Genomic DNA, 20,907 nt, shown 5'->3' with positions numbered 1-20,907 from the left:
ATGGAAATTGTTTTCGTTCTCCATTTTGGGTAGAGCAAAACAATGGTATGCTCATACCGTAAGAGGAGTGAATGGAAGTTGGGATGAACTTCGAGACAAATTTTGTCTTGCTTTCTTCCCCCTTTCTCGAATTGCCGCTCTACGAATACAAGTTCTTACCTTTCAACAGAAGGAGAAGAAGACATTAGGAGCGGCTTAGGCTAGGTTCATGAGCCTTATTAACTCTGGTCCAAACCACTTTTTGTCTAATCATGTCCTTTTACATCACTTCCATCTTGGTCTTAGCAAGGAAGCTGCTCTCCACCTCGACATATCTTCAGGAGGTTCGTTCTCGCACAAAACCATTAGTGAAGGGAAAGCCATTCTAGAGAAAATCCTTAAAAACACCCCCTACACTGGCGTTTTTGACGAGTTTCCCAAAGAAGAAGTCAAGCCAAGCCCCGACCAACAAGAGGAGGCACATGTAACCGAATCGAAAATTCCTTTAAATTCTATTCATGATTTGGTTGCTGAAGAACCTCCCACTATGGGAACACACCACACTTTAGAGGATGATGAACCCCATCCTTCCATGTTCCCCTTTGAAATCGAGGAAGATCTCTTTGAAGATTTTGGTAACACCTCGAATTTACCAGTTCAAGTGAAGCCTCTGGTGCACTCTGCACCATTTGAGGATAACGATGGTCCACACAATGATTCCTTTTTAATGGAGCACATCAAAGGAATCTTAGCCATCATGAACCTTGAGTGGTTGGTAGAAACAAAGTTATCCACTGAGGTAGCCCAAATCATTGCCCCCTCAGATGTTCTAACTTGCATCCTAAAAAACAACCATAGAGGCTCACTGTAGTTCTACCATTGGGATGAATATTATTTCAAAGGCTTTGGCTGAAAAACATTGCCCCAAGGAGTCCTTGATCCCATCTCATAGGCTTTTGAGAATTCCTTCAGGAGTTACTCTTGAAAGTTATGGGGTCATGAGATATATTCCCTTGCGCATAAGAAGATCTGAGTACCATCTAGATTTTCATATCTATGATATATCGGACATGTCCCTCTTGATTGGTGTACCTTTAGGGACACTCTTTCAAGAGAGACCAAAACAAGGTCTCTTGAATTTTAAGTTGGGAAAGTCTCCTATCGTTATCTCGCTTGCACGCTCGAATAACGCGATAGTAGAACCCAAGCCCAAATAAGACCCTATTGAGAATGTCTTAATGGCATCTTTAGAAGACATGGGCCAACCAGCTCTCGATGATGAACATTTCATTCAAGAAGAGGAAGAGCTGGCTGAACCTGTTAAGCTAGACCCAATGGAGGTGCCATCACAACCTACAATTGAGCTAAAACCCCTTCCTTCTGGCTTGAAATATGTTTTTCTCAACAACAATTGAGAAACTCCTGTCATCATAAGAGACAAGCTTTCCCAAGAAGAAACCTATAAACTTGTCATTGTCGTAGAAAGACATAAATCAGCCATAGGCTACTCACTCCAAGACCTCAAGGGGATTAGTCCCACTCTTTACACTCATCGTATCCCTATCGATCCCAATTCTTCGCCATCGAGGGAACCACAACGGAGGCTTAACAACGCTATGCGAGAAGTTGTTAAAAAGGAGGTCCTTAAGCTTTTGCATGTCGGGATTATCTATCCCATACCTCATATTGAGTGGGTTAGCCCTGTCCAAGTTGTGCCAAAAAAGGAGGGATGACAGTCGTAAGGAATGAAAAGAATGAATTCGTTCCTCAACGAACTGTCACCGGGTGGCATATGTGCATTGACTACCGAAAACTTAATAAGACCATTAAGAAGGATCACTTCCCGTTGCCATTCATTGATGAAATGTTAAAACGCCTCGTGAACTATTCCTTCTTTTGTTTCCTTAACGGGTATTCCCGATATCACCAAATCCCGATCCACCTTGATGACCAAAGTAAGACCACTTTTACATGCTCGTATGGAACATATTCATACCGATGAATGTCATTCGGATTATGCAATGCTCCAGCTTCTTTCCAATGGTGCATGATGTCTATTTTCTCCGATATGATTGAGAAAATCATGGAGGTATGCATGGATGACTTTACCGTCTATGGCAAAACCTTCAATGATTGTCTGGAGAATTTAGACAAAGTCTTACAACGGTGTGAAGAAAAAACACTTAGTCCTGAGCTATGAGAAATGCCATTTTATGGTTTGGGAAGGATTAGTGCTAGGACACAAGGTGTCCGAACATGGGATAGAGGTGGATAGAGCAAAAATTAAAGTCATTGAACAACTTCCACCTCCCATGAATGTGAAAGGCATTCGTAGCTTTCTTGGCCATGCAGGGTTCTATAGGCGTTTCATCAAAAACTTTTCCCGCTAGACCCCTGACTAGCCTCCTAGCTAAAGATGCACCTTTCATTTTCAACAATGAGTGCCATGAAGCCTTTCAAATACTCAAGAAGGCACTCATTTTAGCTTCAATCATCCAACCACATGATTGGAAGCTATCCTTTGAGATCATGTGTGATGCTAGCGACTTTGCTGTAGGAGTCGTTCATGGCCAAACCAAGGATAAAAAGCACTATGCTATATCCTATGCTAGCAACACCTTGTTCGGGCCACAACTCAATTATGCTACCAATGAAAAAGAGTTGTTGGATGTTGTCTTTGCAATAGACAAGTTTAGATCTTACTTAGTGGGGGAAAAGATAATTATTTATACAGACCATGCTGCTCTTAAATACCTCATCACTAAGAAAGATGCTAAGCCTCAGTTGATCCGATGGATTCTTCTGCTCCAAGAATTTGACATAGAAATAAGAGATAAGAAAGGAGTAGAGAACTCGGTCACCGATCACTTGTCGTGGCTTCAATATAAGGAAACACATGAGTCACATATTAATGACTATCTGAGGGACGACACACTCCTTAAGGTAACAGACTCTGACCCATGGTATGCAAATATTATGAACTATATGGTTGCAGGTTATGTTCCACCAGGGGAAGATAAGAGGAAATTTAAACATGAAAGCCGTTTCTACTTGTGGGATGATCCATATCTTTTTTGGGTCTATCAAGATGGATTGCTACGGAGATGTGTCCCCATGTTTGAAGCCAAGAAAATCACAGAGAGATGTTATGCATCACCCTATTGAGGACATTATGGAGCATTCCGTACAAATGCTAAGATTTGGCAAAGTGGATTCTTCTGGCCAACGATGTATCAAGATATAAAGGAGTTTGTCAGAAGATGTGCCAGATGCTAGAAATATAAAAAACATCAATGCTCGGGATGCAATGCCACTCATGAACAACCTTCAAGTGGAGTTGTTTGATGTCTGGGGGATTGACTACATGGGACCATTCCCAAAGTCTAGAGACGCTGAATACATCTTGGTGGCAGTAGGCTATGTGTCCAAATGGGTAGAAGCATTACCATGTCGAGCCACTGACTCCAAGCACGCTAAGAAGATGTTCCATGAAGTGATATTCCCATGATTTGGAACACCTCGATTGGTTATTAGTGATGGAGGGCCACATTTTATCAACAAGACCTTCCATCAGTTCATAGCAGAATATGGAGTCAAGCACAATATTGCAACTCCATACCATACCCAAACAAGCAGTCAAGCTAAAACATCAAATAAGCAAATCAAGAATATTCTACAAAAGACCATGGATGAGATGGGGAAGAAATGGAAGTACAAGCTTCATGATGCACTTTGGGCGTATCGAACAACATATAAGACACCCATAGGTATGTCACCTTATCAGCTTGTATATGGAAAAACATGCCATTTGCCTGTTGAATTGGAATTCAAGGCCCATTGGGCAATCAAGAGATGGGACATGGATCTTCACCTAGCTGGCAAGAATCGTCAGATGCAAATATCTAAGCTAGAAGAATGGAGAGAGAAGGCTTATCATAGCTCTAAGATTTACAAAGAGAGAACCAAAAGATGGCATGACAAGAGAATCAAGCACAAGGAGTTCAAGCCTGGAAATAAGGTTCTACTATTCAACTCAAGAGTAAAGCTTTTCGGTTATGGAAAACTTTGAAGCAAATGAGAAGGGCCATTTAAGGTGATTGAAGCCTCATCACATGGTGCTGTCATGCTCCAAGATGATACAGGTAACACCTTCAAGGTAAATGGTCAATGTTTGAAGTTTTTTCTTGAACCTAAAAAATTAGAAGAAATTGACTTGATTGAATTTTTGCAATTTAATGATCCAATTTAGAAAGTTTAATTTTATTCTTATTTCCTTCTAGATCTTAGGCTAATTCAATAGTTTAATAAAATTTTGACTCTCTGGTGTCTCTCACCAGAAGAGTCCCTTGTGTTTTCACCATTTTCTGTCTATGAATAAAAGCTAGGTATAGTCTCGAAGAAGTGGGGGGGTGTGCAACACTCCTACTGTGAACAAAAGCGTTGAAGCACATCATGAACTAGTGAAGGAGCCTGCACACAACTGCTGGAATTCAGTTTGATCCTCTCTCTCACTCATTCATATGCTTCCTGTTTAGCATTTGTTTAAACATGCAAATTAAAAAGAACCAAGTTTCACATGTAAAGTTAAAATTTTGGAAGTGAATATGAATATAGCTCTTTAAGATTGGCCTGCATTATGTTTATTCCTCACATATACTTGGTGCTTGTGGGAAAAAAAATATCATATAGGAAAATCATATTGACTAAGTTGTTGTGGAGTGTGATATAGTTCTGGCTTAGAAATCCTACCGGTTCGAATCAAAGTACTTGGAGAATTTGTTTTTGATAAAATATTATAAAACTATAGTGTCACATACTCAATGGTGATAAATTCCTACCAGAGCTATATACGTACTTGTAGGATACAAACCTTCCACATAAGCTACTTGCTTTGTATTGAGTTTTGTCAAGTCTTGTTGACCCTTGTTGAGAGATTTATCATGCTCCCAAGATCAAGATCACGTACACACCACATATATGTGATGCTTCTATACTGGGAGTACACAAAAACATGCTTTTCATCCTCCTCAAAATGTTTTACTCCTACATTGGGGGTGAACGCAAAAATATGTTTGTTAGGATTCCACCAAATAAATGCTCCAAGTTCTTGTGAATATCTCTCTTGAAAAATTTTGTTGAAGAAAGAGACATGGGCTATGCAAAAGAAGAAAAAATGGACACAAAAGTGTCCGAGATATTAAAAACAATGGGTAGTTAGATGCCCACCTAAAAAAAGAGAAAAAAGAAGAAAGCAAAAATAGCCCCTGATCTCTTGCAAAATTATTTCCAAGTTTCAAGAGAGAGAGAGAGATATGTTTTCAAGAAGCATAGTAGAATTAGGTTAGCCACCAAATATTCCACACGTATGCATATCTTGATCTAAGAGTATGGCATTTCCCTTCTTGGATCCAGGATTTGACTTTACAATATATTCATGGTAAGTATGCTACATATTTTATCCCTACCTAAAACTCCACACAAGCTTTTTAGAAGTAGGATGACACAAAAGAAGGCAACACAATGTTATGCCTTGGTAAGGAATCATACACCATTAAGCGATTTGAGAGTACCATTTGAGGAGTATAAAGTGAACTATGTCTTTCTTGTGAAAATTTTAAAAACTCAAAGTTACTGAGATGAGAATTTGGGAAGATGACTTCGCTTTGAGAGCTGTTCCACTTTTCAACCGCTCAAGGAGATATGTTAGCCACTCCACATATCCCATAGGTACAAGGAATATTTTGGAATAATCCGTATGCTAGTCCTATATCTTGAAAAGCTATGTTTATGTTTATTCTAACCTTTACTCGAGGACGAGCAAAGAACAAGTGTGGGGAACTTGTTGACGGTTGTTAATGTCAATTATAAACCATTAATATACTCTACATATACACTTAATTCCATCACCATACATAGGTATAGGGTTTTAAACTAATGAATTCCACAAGTTTTGGTGAATATTTGGATGCTGGAAGATTTATCCAGAAAAAACAGCTCCCAAGACCACTGTCATACACTCCAAATAGGTAAACCGACATCAACAAGTGATTCCACTCACGAAACCTTCAGAAGTCGACTCAAGACGGAGCCTAGGACCCACCACCCGAAGGGGAGGCCCATCTGCCATAGTAGCAAGCCGGGCGGCCCAGTGGTGAGACCGGTCGGCCCATTACATAGGCCCCTCGCCCTCCGCCGCCTCGTACACCTTCCTAAGATCTGGACCCTTGATTTTAAGGTGGTTATAAGTTGGTTTATCAAATGGTAGAGGGGGTGAATAGGCCTGTCAAAACAAACACCTAAACTTTTATCAATTTCACCCTGTGGCACTACCGCTTCGATGGGCGGCACTACTGGACTGCGGCACTCCTGGGCCAGAACAGCGGCACTGCCGCACCTGTAGACAACTTTGACTCACAGTTCAAAATCAGTGAACGGAAACTTAGATCAGAGAAATTTCTTAGCTTACTACAGGTATGATAGTCACAGATCGAGAGCTAGAAGTAGTAGGAACACCACACATAAGTAGATTGACCAGAAACCCTAGAAATCACCTCAACAACAATATAACATGCAAGTAATGTAAATCAAGAACAAGACACACAATGATTTATCCCGTGGTTCAGCTCGCCACCAAGGCTTTCCTACATCCACGTTGTTGAGGTTAGCCACTAAGGCTTAGGGCTTTCTAACCCTTCCTTATTCTCAAGTCAAGAGACTTAACTCTTGAGATGAGGGATGAGTTTACTATCTTCAAGAGATGGTTACAATCTCTCGGGGCTGCCACACAAGTTGGCAAGCTCCACGGGTGACGCTCTAGCTGGCTAGGAGCCAAGCTCCAAAAGTAACTGAAAGCATCTAGGCCCCAAGTTGGGTTTCGGTGATTAATGACAATACGTGATTACTGTGACTAACATGTATTTTGCAGAGGCAATTAAGTTAGGTCATAGTAATGGAGATCGATTGGGCTATCATGGTGGTCATGCCCCTATGATGGAAATTGTTTCAGTTTTCAAAGGATGGACGACAAGGTTAAGGATGGACTAGTTCTAAGTGTCGTTTGGTGTTGAGGAGACATTTAGAGTAGTTTAGGACTTTGTTTTTCCTTTGGCCATACTATTAAGGGGGGTATGGACAGATAGCTTGACCTAGGTGAGTCTAGTGAGTTAGGTGTGGTGCACACTTGCTAAATCTAGCACTAGGTAGCTCCTAAAAAGCCCTTAGATCCATTGGAGCAAACTTCATTCACATATGATCGAGGGTTGGAAGTGAATGGAGGGTCAAATGCTGACCGGACGCTGGTTCCAAAGTGACCAGACGTTGGCGCAGAGTCCGGTCAGTTCATTTGATCAAGGTGATTTCGTCTGGTGCAACCGGATGCTGAGAGGTGAGTGACCGGACGCTGAGTCCCAGCGTCCGGTCAACTCCAGTAAGGTTCCAGAGAGGAAAAATCATGAACGGACGCGTTCGGTCACAACTTAAAAACTGGAGTTCGAGGAGAACTGACCGGAGCGTCCGATCACCCCGCAGAGGCACATAACGGTTCGTTTTGAACACGGGTGTATAAATACTTCCTCCATTCGTGTGTGGGGGTACTTTTACTCATTCTAACAGCTGAGAAACACCCTTGAAAGTGCCAAGAAGAGCAATGTTCTAGTGAGGTGATTGAGATTTGAGAATCCCAAAGAGAGCCCTCATTAGTGAAAGCAAGAGTAGCAAAGTGTGCATCCACCCTTCTCATTAGGCTTGTCGTGGTCAAGTGAGAGTTCGTGCTTGTTACTCTTGGTGATCACCATCACCTAGATGGCTTGGTGGTGATTGGGAGCTTGGTGATCATTCGGCGAAGCTTGTGGATGACCCAACTCAAGTTGTGAGCGGTTGTGGGTGATTCATCGTGACGAAGTGTTAAAGAATCAACCCGTAGATAGCACTTGATCCTTGCACGGATCAAGGGGGAGCTACACCCTTGCGCGGGTGCTCCAACGAGGACTAGTGGGGAGTGGCATCTCTGCGATACCTCAGCAAAACATCACCGCGTTCCTCCTTCTCTTTTTACTTTGAGCAATTCAATTCTTGTCATTTACATTCATAGAATTGCCATGCTAGAGTAGGATTGAAACAAATGTTGCTAAACTTTTGCGTGGTAGATCAATAGAAACACTTTCTAGGCATAAGGGGTTAATTGGGCTAACCGTAGGACTTGTTTTTTGCAAAGAAATTTAGAATTAGCCTAATTCACCCCCCCTCTTGGGTATCTTGATCCTTTCAAGTAACAAACACATCCGTCGGCTAAAAGGTGAACCTAGTGCTCTTTTGAGTTGAGGAATCAATGGAGCTACTCTCTAATCGAGTTTTGGACCCTTTTCTCTCAAGGATTAATGGGGAAATCAATGGATTTGCTTGAGGGCTCAAGGTCACTAATGGAGGGAGAGAGAGAGAGAGAGAGCTCCTATTCTATTTTTGGACGAGTTGGAATGAGCAAAAGGAAAAAGATAGCTGTTGGGGAGGAAGAGGATGGGTATAAATACCCCCTCAGCCCAAACGGTCACTTAAGTGCGGCAGTGCCGCAACAGTCAAGATAGCAAGGGTAAGAGTGAAGTTTAGGTTGTCTTGGCTGTGAATCTAAGGATGCATGTGTATGTTTGAGCACTTGGTAACACATGTTAGCTTAAGCATTGTGTCCCCCTTTATAGTACGGCTTTTCCTATACTCAAAATCAAAATATAAAAGAATTTAAATCTCCTTTGAGTTTGAAGCCATCAACATTTATAATTGGGGGCTCCTCTCTTTCGTGTAGCATCATCGAATACAAATTCCCTGCTTATCATCTTGATAAATCTTATTAGTTCTCTAATTGCGTGGTCATTATCACCAAAACCCACAATTAGGGCTTGATTATACTTTCAATCTCCCTCTTTTTAGTGATTGATGACAACCCAATTAAAGCTTACAAAAGATATGAAATGAATACTAAGATTTTTCAAGCCATGGGTGTAGAGCCTCCCCCTAAATGTGTGAATAGAGAATTGAATTCTCAAATTGGCATAAGAAGCCAAGATTCACATTTTAGTGAAAGTGATGGGGCTCCCCCTACATCCATGCTCCTGTGGGGTGCCGCATACTATATCAGGTATGTAAAACATGATGCAAATGACAGTTTATGCACAACATATTTTGCTGTTATAGTTGGGTGCGGCACTGCCGCACTAGAGTGTGGCACTGCCGCACTTGCTGTAACAACACAGATCAGAACAGACACCATACAACATGTGATATATATAAAGATATATATTCTAGCACAATTGTATCACAAGCAACAACATAGATTAATATATGTCCATATCCTACACATATATAAAGTACTTAAGTAGCATTATTACATAAATAGAGTTTCTAATGGACTCTCAAACTCTCACCTAACAAAGACTACTCTAAACGGATATGAACATGACTCTAGCTGCAGCAACCTCCTCTCTATGGCATCAAAAAAGTTGTTGACCCCTCTAATTTTCTCCCCCTTTGGCATAAAGCACCAAAAAGAGAAGAAAGGAAGAAAGACCAACACTCACTCCTCATCCTCTTGGATATTGTCCCAATCGACATCATCCCCACTAGCAGCTCCACTAGCACCCACAACGTCCTCCTCTCCATCATCATCATTGTCGAAGGAGGAGGAGGAGGAGGAAGAAGAAGACACCATCGCCCTCCCTTGATGATGACTGGTCGAAGTGTGGCGCTCATGCCTGGTGCTCCTCCTCATAGACTGCAAGGTAGACCTCAAACTCATGTGAGGATCAAGCTCTGGCTGCTCCTGCTCCTCCTCCTCCTCATCCTCTGAATCTATCTCAGAAAGGCTAGGGAGGTCATCAAACCTCGGCGGTGACTGAACTAGAGAAAGAGGTGGCAGCCCTACACGCTCTCTAGCCTCCCGATTGGCTTCACGGTTCTCCAACCAGTCCTGATATGCGATCCTCGCTACATAGGTGCATGTGGTGAAAATAGCCTTGATCCACTTCCCAAACTTCCCCATCTTCTTTTCCTAGCAAGGCCTAGAGCAGGACGACTCCGACACATCCACAACTGATGGAGAGCATCTCACTGCCATGTAGCATCAGGTACATCAGCGGAAATAGGTGCAGCAGCAACTTGAGAAACCACCACTTCAGTGACTTTATCTTCTTATGGTCTAATATCATCAATAACCAATTGGTTGATTGCTTCACATAGTGGATCCTCCTTTCCTACAACATTTGAACCAACTTGCTCCACTTGAGAGCCATTAGATTCATCAAATGTCACGTCTACTGCAATCTCAACTCTCTCGAAGGTTTTGTTGAAGACACGGTAGGCATGTTCATTTGATCCATAACCAAGAAGAAAACCTTCATCAACTTTAGGTGCAAACTTAGAGGTTTTGGGTTTTTTATAAGTATGAAACACTTGCACCCAAACACTTTAAAGTAAGACACCTTAGGCTTGTTATCAGTTAGAAGCTCATATGAAGTTTTCTTCAACTTCTTATGTAGGTAGAGGCGGTTGATGGCATGGAAAGCGGTGTTGACGGCGTCACACCAAAAGATGTCTGGCATCTTGTGCTCATCTAGCATTGTCCTTGCCATGTCAATGAGTGTAAGGTTCTTCCTCTCTACTACACTATTTTGTTGAGGGGTGTATGGAGTTGAAAACTCATGCTTGATGCCCTCTTCATTAAGAAACTCCTCGACTAGAGTATTCTTGAATTCGGTCCCACTGTCACTTCTCACTTTCTTGATGGGAAGACCGAACTCCTTTTGAGCTCTTCTAACAAATATCTTCACCTTCTCTTGAACTTGGCACTTGTCATGCAAGAAAAATACCCAAGTGAAACGAAAATAGTCATCAATAATAACAAGACCATATTTGTTACCCCCGATACTTAGGTAGGCGATCGGTCTAAAGAGATCCATATGTATTAGCTCCAATGGTTGCTTGGTGGTCATGATGCTGTTTGGTGGGTGAGGTACGCCAACTTGCTTTTCGGCTTGACAAGCGCTACAAATCCTATCTTTCTCAAAGTGAACATTTGTTAATCCAAGAATGTGTTCATCTTTTAGAAGTTTGGCCAAGTTCCTCATCCCAACATGGGCTAGTCGGCAATGCCAAAGCCAACCCATGCTAGATTTTGCCATTAAATAAGTCTCAAGCTTAGCTTTACTTTTGTTGAAATCAACTAAGTAAAGCTTGTTCTTTAATTGACCCGTAAAGACAATAGAAGAATCCTCCCTTCTAAAGACTTCCACGCCCTTATCCGTAAAGAGACAATTGTAACCCATCTCACACAATTGAGAAACGGACAACAAATTATAACTCAACGAATCAATATATAATACATTTGTAATTGAATGCTCAAGAGTTATGGCAACTTTACTGAGATCAATCACATCCCCCTTTGAATTGTCTCTAAAGACAATATTTTCATTTGAGTACATCATCGGTGAATATGATGAGAACATACTCCTTTCTTTGGTCATATGATTTGTACATCCACTATCAAGCACCCAGCTTGATCCAACGGAGGAGTATGCCTACAAAATAAGTTTAGTTGCTACATTTAGGTCCCCAATTTGACTTGGGGCCTTGCATGTTAGTCACAAGGATCTTAGGAACCCAAATAGAAGTATTCCTATATATATTGGTTTCATTTCCAACATATTTTGCAACCATTTTCCCACTACTGTTGTTCTTCAAAACAAAGCATGTTGTCAAGCTTTGTCGAGGTGCATAAGTCTTTGGTTGATAGGCATACTTGTTCTTGGTGGCCCACAATGATTCCTTAGGCTTCTGGAAAATATATTTCTACTGGTACACCTTCTTCTTGGGCTTAGTTTGATCAGGAGCAGAATTGGTAGCCTTCCCATTTTGCGGGGCGTGGCATTGCCGCCCTTCACTGTGGCACTACCGCTGTGCGACACTGCCGCTCTGGGACGCTGCACTACCACGGTCTGTGCAGGCTGATCTGTACCAATTTTGCCATTCCTCTCAAACTGCACACACTCATAGCCATTCACTATCCTTCTTCCATTTGTCTTGGCTCCTTTTGTGTGGCCGAGCCCATGCCTGATTAAGGGATGCCTTCCTTGCTTAAATTGTGGCCCTTTTGATTTATCATTCTTCTTGTCATTGAATGGGGTCACACTCACCCACCCTTTTCCAATGATTTCATTGAGCCTAGCAATCTCCTTTCTCATAGCCTCCATGTTTGTAAGGTTAGTGGAATAGGCATTCAAATCAAGATTAAAACATTTTTCACAACCTTGACTGGTGGAGGAAGTAGAGGTTTCCTTTACATTAGAGAGATGTGAGTTGCTATCCCAAAGAATGCCATATTGCATCTCAAGTTCTTTGTGCTTAGCATCCAAGTCACAATACTTTTTCTTGAGAGCTTTATTTGCTTTCTTTGTGATAGCATGGTCCTCTTGCTCTTTGGCCAAGGCCTTACACAAGGATTCCACCTCACTTCTCTCTAATGCAAGAGCTTCTTTGCTAGCAATGTAGAGATCCTCTTGTTCGATAAGAGTCTCTTCTCTATATTTTAGCTCGGCTTGGACACTCTCTAGATCCTCCATTAGCTTAGTGATGAATAATTTGGTCTTTCCATCCAAATTTTTAGTTATCATATTTATTTCTTCATCACTAGATTAATCATCACTAGAGTTATTACTAATATCACTACTAGAGATATCACTAGGAGGTGGAGAATTTTACCTTCTCACGCTTTGCCATGAGACAAATATGAGTGGAGTAGTTGTCATCATCTGACATGTTGTTGAAGAGCCTTGGTGTAGAGGATGACTTGTGAATGGCAACGGTTGCAATCTTCTCATCCTCTTCACTTGTGCTCTCTTTAGTTGAGTCCCATTCATGCCCAATGTGAGCCTCTCCCATGTTCTTCTTGCTCTTCCTCCGGTCAGCCTTGTCCTCTTTCTTGTATTTGTTGTCCTTGATCTCATATGGATACTTGGCAATGAAGTGATCGGTGCTACCACAATTGTAGCATGTCCTCTTTTTATTGTTTGGAAAGTTTCTCTTCACTACCTTGTAGCCTTGCTTCTTTAGCCCCTTGTGAAATCTCTTCATAAAGAGAGCAACATCATCAATCTTCTCATATTGATCATCATCATTTTTACTTTCACTTGAAGATGATATGGTCTCCACTCTTTCTTGAACTTTCTTGCTTGCTTTAGGCTTGCTAGTTGAAGCTTGTTGGTTGATCTTGGACTTGCTTGTAGAGCCTTGCTTGCTTGATTTGTTGGCCTTGAGAGCTACATCTTTGATCTTGATGCCCTCTAGCTTTGCTTGCAATTCTCCAAGTTTCTTCCTCTCATTTGCTTCTTCTCTTTACATGTCAAAGGTCAAGATCCTCCCAAGTACATCATTTGGTGTGAAGTACTCAAACTTCTTCTTGTCTCTAATTAGAGTGACTACAGTCTCATTTCTAGGTGAATAAGCTTCCAACATAATCTTGACAACTTTGTGATCATCTAGCTCATCACAACCATAGCCTCTAATCTTGCCCACCATTGTCATCAACCTATCAAACATCTCTTGTGGCACCTTTCCATCTAAGATTACAAACCGGTTGAGCGTTGACATCAACAAATCAATCCTTACCTTTCTCACTTTGTCAACCCCTTCATGTGCTAGGTGCAAAGTGTCCCACATTTGCATAGTAACATCAACTCTAATCACTCTATTATACTCATCACCATCCAAGGCACTAAGCAACACACTTGTGGCTTGACCATTGAGGTGAATGATTCTCATCTCTTCTAGTGATGGGTTCTTGGGATCAACCGGAGACTCAAATTCATTGCAAACAATCTCCCAAATGCTGGGATGAAGACCTATAAGACATGCTCTCATCAAGTGCTTCCACTTAGCAAAGTTAGTCCCATTGAAATGAGGTAACTTGTCCGTGGGCACATTGATGAAAGACCTCCGATCATGGTTAGTCATAGGAATAAAAGAGTAGTTAAAGGATACTACGATATATTTGTTGTTGTTGGCCTTGCCCTTTCCTTTCTTCTCCTTCTTGTTCCCCTTCGACACTTGGTATGACTCATCATCATCTTCATCTTCAGAACTACTTGATATGCTTGATGATGTACTTGTTGCCTTCTCTTCTTCTTCCTTCTTCCTAGCTTCTCTTCTTTTTCTTCTTGCTTCTCTCTTGAGCCTTCTTTCTTCTTTCCTTTGCTTCTTCTCCTCTAACTGTTGCTCCTCCTCCTTCTCTCTTGCTTCTCTTTTTAGCTTTCTTGTCTCCTTCCTTCTTCTTCTCTCATTATCATTGGGAGCTCTTTCGGCATCGGTAGCCTCAAGATGTGGTAGTATGGTGTTGCTTGCTGTCGATGTGCTCAGCTCGCTGCTGTCCGTGTCGACATCCACCGGCTTCACGCCACTAACTCCTCCTCCGGGCTCCATACCTCACGCGGTGAAGCGTATATGAGGTAACCTCGCTTTGATACCACTTGTAGGATCTCTGGTTGGCCTAGAGGGGGATGAATAGGTCTGTCAAAACAAACACTCAAACTTTTTATCAATTTCACCCTACAGCACTGCCGCTCTGATGGGCGGCACTGCCGGACTACGGCACTACCGGACTGCGGCACTGCCGGGCCAGAATAGCGGCACTGCCGCACATGCAGACAACTTCGAGTTATAGTTCAAAATCAGTGAACGGAAACTTAGATCGAAAAAATTTCTTAGCTTACTGCATGTTTGATAGTCACAAATCAAGAGCTAGAAGTAGTAGGAACACCACACACAAGTAGATCGACTAGAAACCCTAGAAATCACCTCAACAATAATATGACATGCAAGTAATGTAAATCAAGCACAAGAGATACAATGATTTATCCCGTGGTTTGGCTCGCCACCAAGGCTTGCCTACATCCACTTGTTGAGTTTAGCCACTAAGGCTTAGGGCTCTCCAACCCTTTCTCGTTCTCAAGTCAAGAGACTTAACTCTTGAGATGAGGGGCGAGTTTACTAGCTTCAAGAGATGGTTACAAACCTCTCGGGGCTACCATACAAGTTGGCAAGCTCCACGGGCGACGCTCTAGCTGGCTAGGAGCCAAACTCCAAGAGTAACAAACACAACCATCGGTCAAAACGTGAACCAAGTGCTCTTTTGAGTTGAGAAATCAATAGAGCTGCTCTCTAATCGAGTTTTGGATCCTTTTCTCTCAAGGATTGATGGGAAAATCAATGGATTTGCTTGAGGGCTCAAGGTCACTAATGGAGGGAGAGAGAGAGAGCTCCTATTCTATTTTTGGATGAGCTGGAATGAGCAGAAGGAAGAAGATAGCCATTGGGGAGGAAGAGGATGGGTATAAATAACCCCTCAGCCCCAACGGTCACTTAAGTCGCGGCAGTGCCGTACCAGTCAAGACAACAAGGGTAAGAGTGAAGTTTAGGCTATCTTGGCTGTGAATCTAAGGATGCATGTGTATGTTTGAGCACTTGGTAACACATGTTAGCTTAAGCATCGTGTCCTCCTTTATAGTATGACTTTTCCTATACTCAAATTCAAAATATAAAAGAATTTAAACCTCCTTTGAGTTGAAGCCATCAACATTTGTAATTGGGGGCTCCTCCGTTTCGTGTAGCATCCTCAAATATAAATTCCCTGCTTATCATCTCGATAAATCTCATTAGTTCTCTAATTACGTGTTCATTATCATAAAAACCCACAATTAGAGCTTGATTACACTTTCAAAATCCATTGATCAAAACACGATCTACGATGTTTGCCTCTGTGACGAAGAATCACTGGCTGATGTCCTCTTCAGTTGCCCCTGGGCCGGGTGTTTCTAGGATGCGTTGGGCATCTCCACTTCCAGCGACTGGCACGTGAATGATTTGATGAATATACGACATCCTGATCACATTCCAGAGAACCAGTTTGGCACTTTCCTTTTGCTGTGTTGCTGGCATATCTAGAAGCGCCGAAATGCATTTGTTTTTAGAAACGAGCAAATCAGTCTGTTAGGGACACTGGGCGCGTGCAAGACTGAGGCCAATCTATGGGCGGCAAGGCTACCTGAGAAGGACGAACATGTCGCAACTACCTGGTGTAATCTACTCACAAATGCAATGTAAACTCTAGGAGAGTGTGTGAGTCTTTGTGAAGCGCGGTGGCGTGAAAACAACCATGTATTTTGAACCATCTAGCCCCTTGGGAAACAAATTTGAATGAAGTCAGGTCGAGGACCCTCTCCCCCTCCGTTGAATTCTATCCTACTACTTGCCATTTTGCAGCAGTAATCTCTCTATGCTTCCTTTTGCTTGATTTGACACATCTCTATTTTCGTCGAGTTCAAAGTCTCCAAATCAAGGTTCATATTTGAAGAGTTGATGTACTATGTTGTGAAGACTTGAGGTATTTGCTAAAGTACGTGTTGTGAAGGCAATAGCCTCTTGTGGAGGAGATCATTTTCTACATCGACAATGTTCAAGAGTTGTACGCTTCGACGACATCTTCTATTTTGGATTTTTGGATGTAATTCGTCTTTTTTTTCAAGTCTAGTGTGTAGTGCCAACTCTTCAAATGCAACGACATGCATTCACGTTGCATTTGAGAGGGGGTGTTGTTAAGGTATAAGAGTCAAGGGTATTAGTGTAATATCTCTAGTCTAGGGTTTCCCTCTTGTGTCTCCATGTACTCTATATATATCCCCCATTGGGCCTCAATAGAATCATCTAGTTGAGTCTTTCATTATTCGTAACAATCCAAAGAAAACTCGGTGTGAGCTTGTTAGATTGATAGTTCTTCATGAACTCCCTTTCTCCTTTGTTGAGTATGAAGGATTTCATAGTTATTCAGCCAGTTTAGATCCACTTGTTGAGTTTGTTTATAGGACTACAATTAAGGAGAACTGTATAGAAGCTTTTAAGAACCAAAGGTCAACATTCAGAGATGAATTTCGGTATTCCAACTATAGATTCTCATTAACGGCTGATATCTGGACTTGTAATCATACTAGCTATATTTGTGTAACTTACCATTACATCGATGCCGATTGGAAGGTCCAAAAGAAAATAATTAGATTTTGTGTGATCAAAACACCGCATGATGATTTCAATATTTATAGTGTAATGATAAAGACTATACGGTTTTTACAATATTGAGGACAAACTGTGTAGTGTTACACTAGATAATGCGAGTGTTAACAAATCATCGATGGACTTCCTATAAGGACATTTGGTAAAGATGCATACGCTGCATTCTAGTGATAACCACTTTCATGTGAGATGTGCTGCTCACATAATTAATCCCATTCTAAAAGATGGACTACAATAAATTGATGGTGTCATCGAGAATATAAGGAAGAGTGTCAAATACATCAGGGTTCAACATCTAGGAATGAGAAGTTTGAGGAAATAATTGGAGAGTTAAGGATAAATTGTGGAGGCGCCCTTCACTTGATGTTGCCACACGTTGGAACTCGACTTGTGACATGTTAGAGTCAGCTTTGTCGTTTAAGGATGGTTTTCATGAGTTAGGCAGCGATCCCAACTACATTTACTCTCCCTCAGCTGAAGAGTGGCAAAGAGCGGCTGTGATATGCAAGTTGTTGAAGGTTTTAAAAAAAGCTACCGAAATTGTTTCATGTTCAAAGTACCCAACCGCCAATCTTTATTTTCATGAGATTTGGAGTATGAAACAAGTATTAGATGAATAATAATTAAAATAAAAAACACCCCTTTTATCTATGGTTTTAGAAGTGCAAAACAAGTTTGAAAAGTATTGGGACATTTCATACTTGACCAACTGTATTCCTGTTATCTTGGATCCTCGCTTCAAGTTTAGCTTTATTGAATTTCATTTGAAGCAAGCATATGGTGAATTTGCGGGTGATCATATTGCTAAAGTGGATAAAACCCTCGGAAACCTGTTCAATGGATATTCTTCTGAGATGGGAAACACCACTTCTGCTGCACAAGGAAATGAGACATCAACTGCAGCGCCCGAAATAATCAAGTATCAGGTGAGCTCGATAGATATCTTCATGCTGATCTATTTCTATGCGATGATGAGAGCTTCGATATTTTACACTGGTGGAAGATACAGGCATCACAGTACCCAGTAGTGGCATGTAGTCTGCTTTCAGCACAAGTGAACGCATCGTCAATGATCATAGGACTAGGCTAGCAAGCAACGCTGTTGAGGCTTTACTTTGCTTCCAGGATTGGCTTCGGTCAGCAGATAATTTCTTATTTTTTCTGTGAATTCAGTCCGCTTTCAAACATTTAGATTTGTTAAAATATGTTCATTTTTAACTTTGTAAGCTCTTCTTACTTGGATATAATATCAATTACCACTCGAGATGGCAACATTGAAGATTTTTTATAAGAATCAACTACATGGGTATGCTGCCTCTCTCTCTCTCTCCATGTTTTGTCATGTTTTCTGGAAAAAAATAGTGTGTGTCAGTGTAGAAACCAAGTGAAACAGTTTAGTTGTTCTTCAGTAGCCTGTTATCGTCCTAAATTTCAAGCATATGTAGTAGACTCTAATCCAATTTGCAGTTCTAAAATGCAAGCATCTGTAGTAGTAGAATGCAGTTTTGTACATTTGTATTTATTCATCTGGACTGAAATTGAAAGTAGAATAATAAGATAAACATGTAGTAGTAGAATATTTCTTTATGCGTGACACTGATGGATAGTTTTCGTTGTTGGAAAGAATAATGTACTGTTATCACTATATGCAGCATGCTTTGACAATGATGTTGCATTCTTGCAGAAATTCAAGATTGAAATTGTGCCCATTCTACCATGACATTCTCACTTGTCCTGCTTATGCCTCCTCTTTGAAGACCTTCATCCAGTGCTCAGTTCTTATGGTAGTTTACTACCCTGCAGTCCTGATATTTAGTTTAGTAGCTGCCAATGCTCCAAAAATCGCATGTATGCTCATATGGCTATCCATCAAATCTATTGTTAATGCTTTATCTATGTGTACCTACCTCTTCAGTGCTTAGCTTGTTCATGTAAATTATGTCAAAGTAGAATCTCGTGGTGGTTGTGACAGGTTGTGACACCAATCTATGGCTTCTTGGGGTTGGGGGGTGCCCCTTTGAAGAATGGTGAATTTCAGAAGATGTTGGAAATGGAATCATAGAAAACTCTAGTGATAAGCTGCAGTGGTGTGAGTATTCCTGTAGTAGAAGACAAAGCCACTTATATATTGAAGAATATTTGAAATCATGTAATCTTTGTGGTTGATTGTGGTGAATATCTGAAATGATCACGTGAATGACTATTGAGGTATGTTCATGTTTGAGTTGTATGGAGAAGTCTAAATGGTTGGAATAACTAATGAATTAGCCAAAAGGAACAATAAGTTGTATTTAGCATGCAGACGCCTGTAGATGTCTGCAACCTGCTGCTTTTTTCTTCTTCTTTTTTGCCGCAAAGCCCAGCAGAACGTTGCAGGAACTAGTGCAGGCATTAGCAGGCTCTACAGGTATAGTTAAAAGAAATCTTGGGCGGATGATGCGGCGGCCCGCGTGCATCCATAATTGGACATGCACGTATCCAAACGCACGGGTCGCACAATGATTTGTGCTACACTGTCGCTGGCCTTCGATGGCTATTCATATGTGCCAAATCTTAATGACCCATCGCTCTATGTATGTAATGCTAACATGTTCCAAAAAAATGTGGAGTGCATTATTCTTCGCACGTCGCTGCATGCACCTACGACGATTCTCCGAGAGCAGACGTACTGTAGTGCTGAGCACGAAGGCACATCAAGCAGAGCTTCCTACAACGCAGTTGACCTGTACCGAAACCTTTCCCTGTGAATTCGTTGCTGCTCATCAGCCTTGCTCGCGCCGGTGGGACTGATTGCCGATTGGGCGACATTTCGCAGACATGGCGAAGCGCGAGGGACGACCCGTCGTTGTCGGGGTTGTGTTGCTGCGTGCTCTCCGTTCCCTTGCTTCTGTTGCTCCTCCTCTCCGGCGATCGACGGCCGCTGACGTCGTCGGACTCTGAATTGCTGGGCCTAAGAAACACAAGAGGTGGTGAGTTCTGTTTTGTTTTCCCAACAAAAGCATTGATCCTGCATATGTTTATTCCGGTCAATAAGCCGAGCATCGATGTAGTACAATCAAAGCCCAAACGTGCGTGCAACGGTATTTGATCGTTTTGCGGTTTTGCCGCTCAGCTCCCAACGTTGGCATGTGCGTGGTAATAACGAAGATGGTCAAACACTAAACGCGCCAGTTAAAAATATGTCTGCAAGCTGCCAAGCTCGATTTCAGATCGTCACCTAGTACGAGTTAAGTGCAAGTACAGTGCAAAAAGTGCTTTGACACGCATTAAAGAGAGAACATTGTTGTATCACTAAGCATATGTACAATAGACTGATAGAGATGCATGAAGGACTTTGAGCTAATATCCTAGGAGATACAGCAGTCACTTTGAGCTAATATCCTAGGAGCAGGAGCTAGACTTAGTACCACCCATTACAATAGTGTTATTACCTTGTTTGATGATTTTGAGCTGAACCATTTGTCGATGTAATAAATTGAAAGCCAGATAAAAAAAATCAGTACTAGAAACATTTAAAGTTTTGTTTTATAAACATCTGCTGTCTAATCAAATCACTATTATTCCTTCTCCGACATTTACTTCTGACATATGCAGAGGAGATATAGGGGGTGTTTGGTTCTTTAGTAGCTCCTAAAATTCATGTCACATCAAATGTTTAGATATTAATAAAGAGCATTAAATATAAATTAATTACAAAATCAATTACATAGATAGAGGCTAATTTAAGAGACAAATTTTTTAAGCCTAATTAATCTATCATTAGCACATGTTTACTGTAGTATCACGTTGTCAAATCATGGACTAATTAGGCTTAAAAGATTCGTCTCG

The sequence above is a fragment of the Miscanthus floridulus genome, chromosome 19 (assembly GCF_019320115.1).
Source record: "Miscanthus floridulus cultivar M001 chromosome 19, ASM1932011v1, whole genome shotgun sequence".
Taxonomy (NCBI): domain Eukaryota; kingdom Viridiplantae; phylum Streptophyta; class Magnoliopsida; order Poales; family Poaceae; genus Miscanthus; species Miscanthus floridulus.
This window is presented reverse-complemented; position numbering follows the sequence as displayed.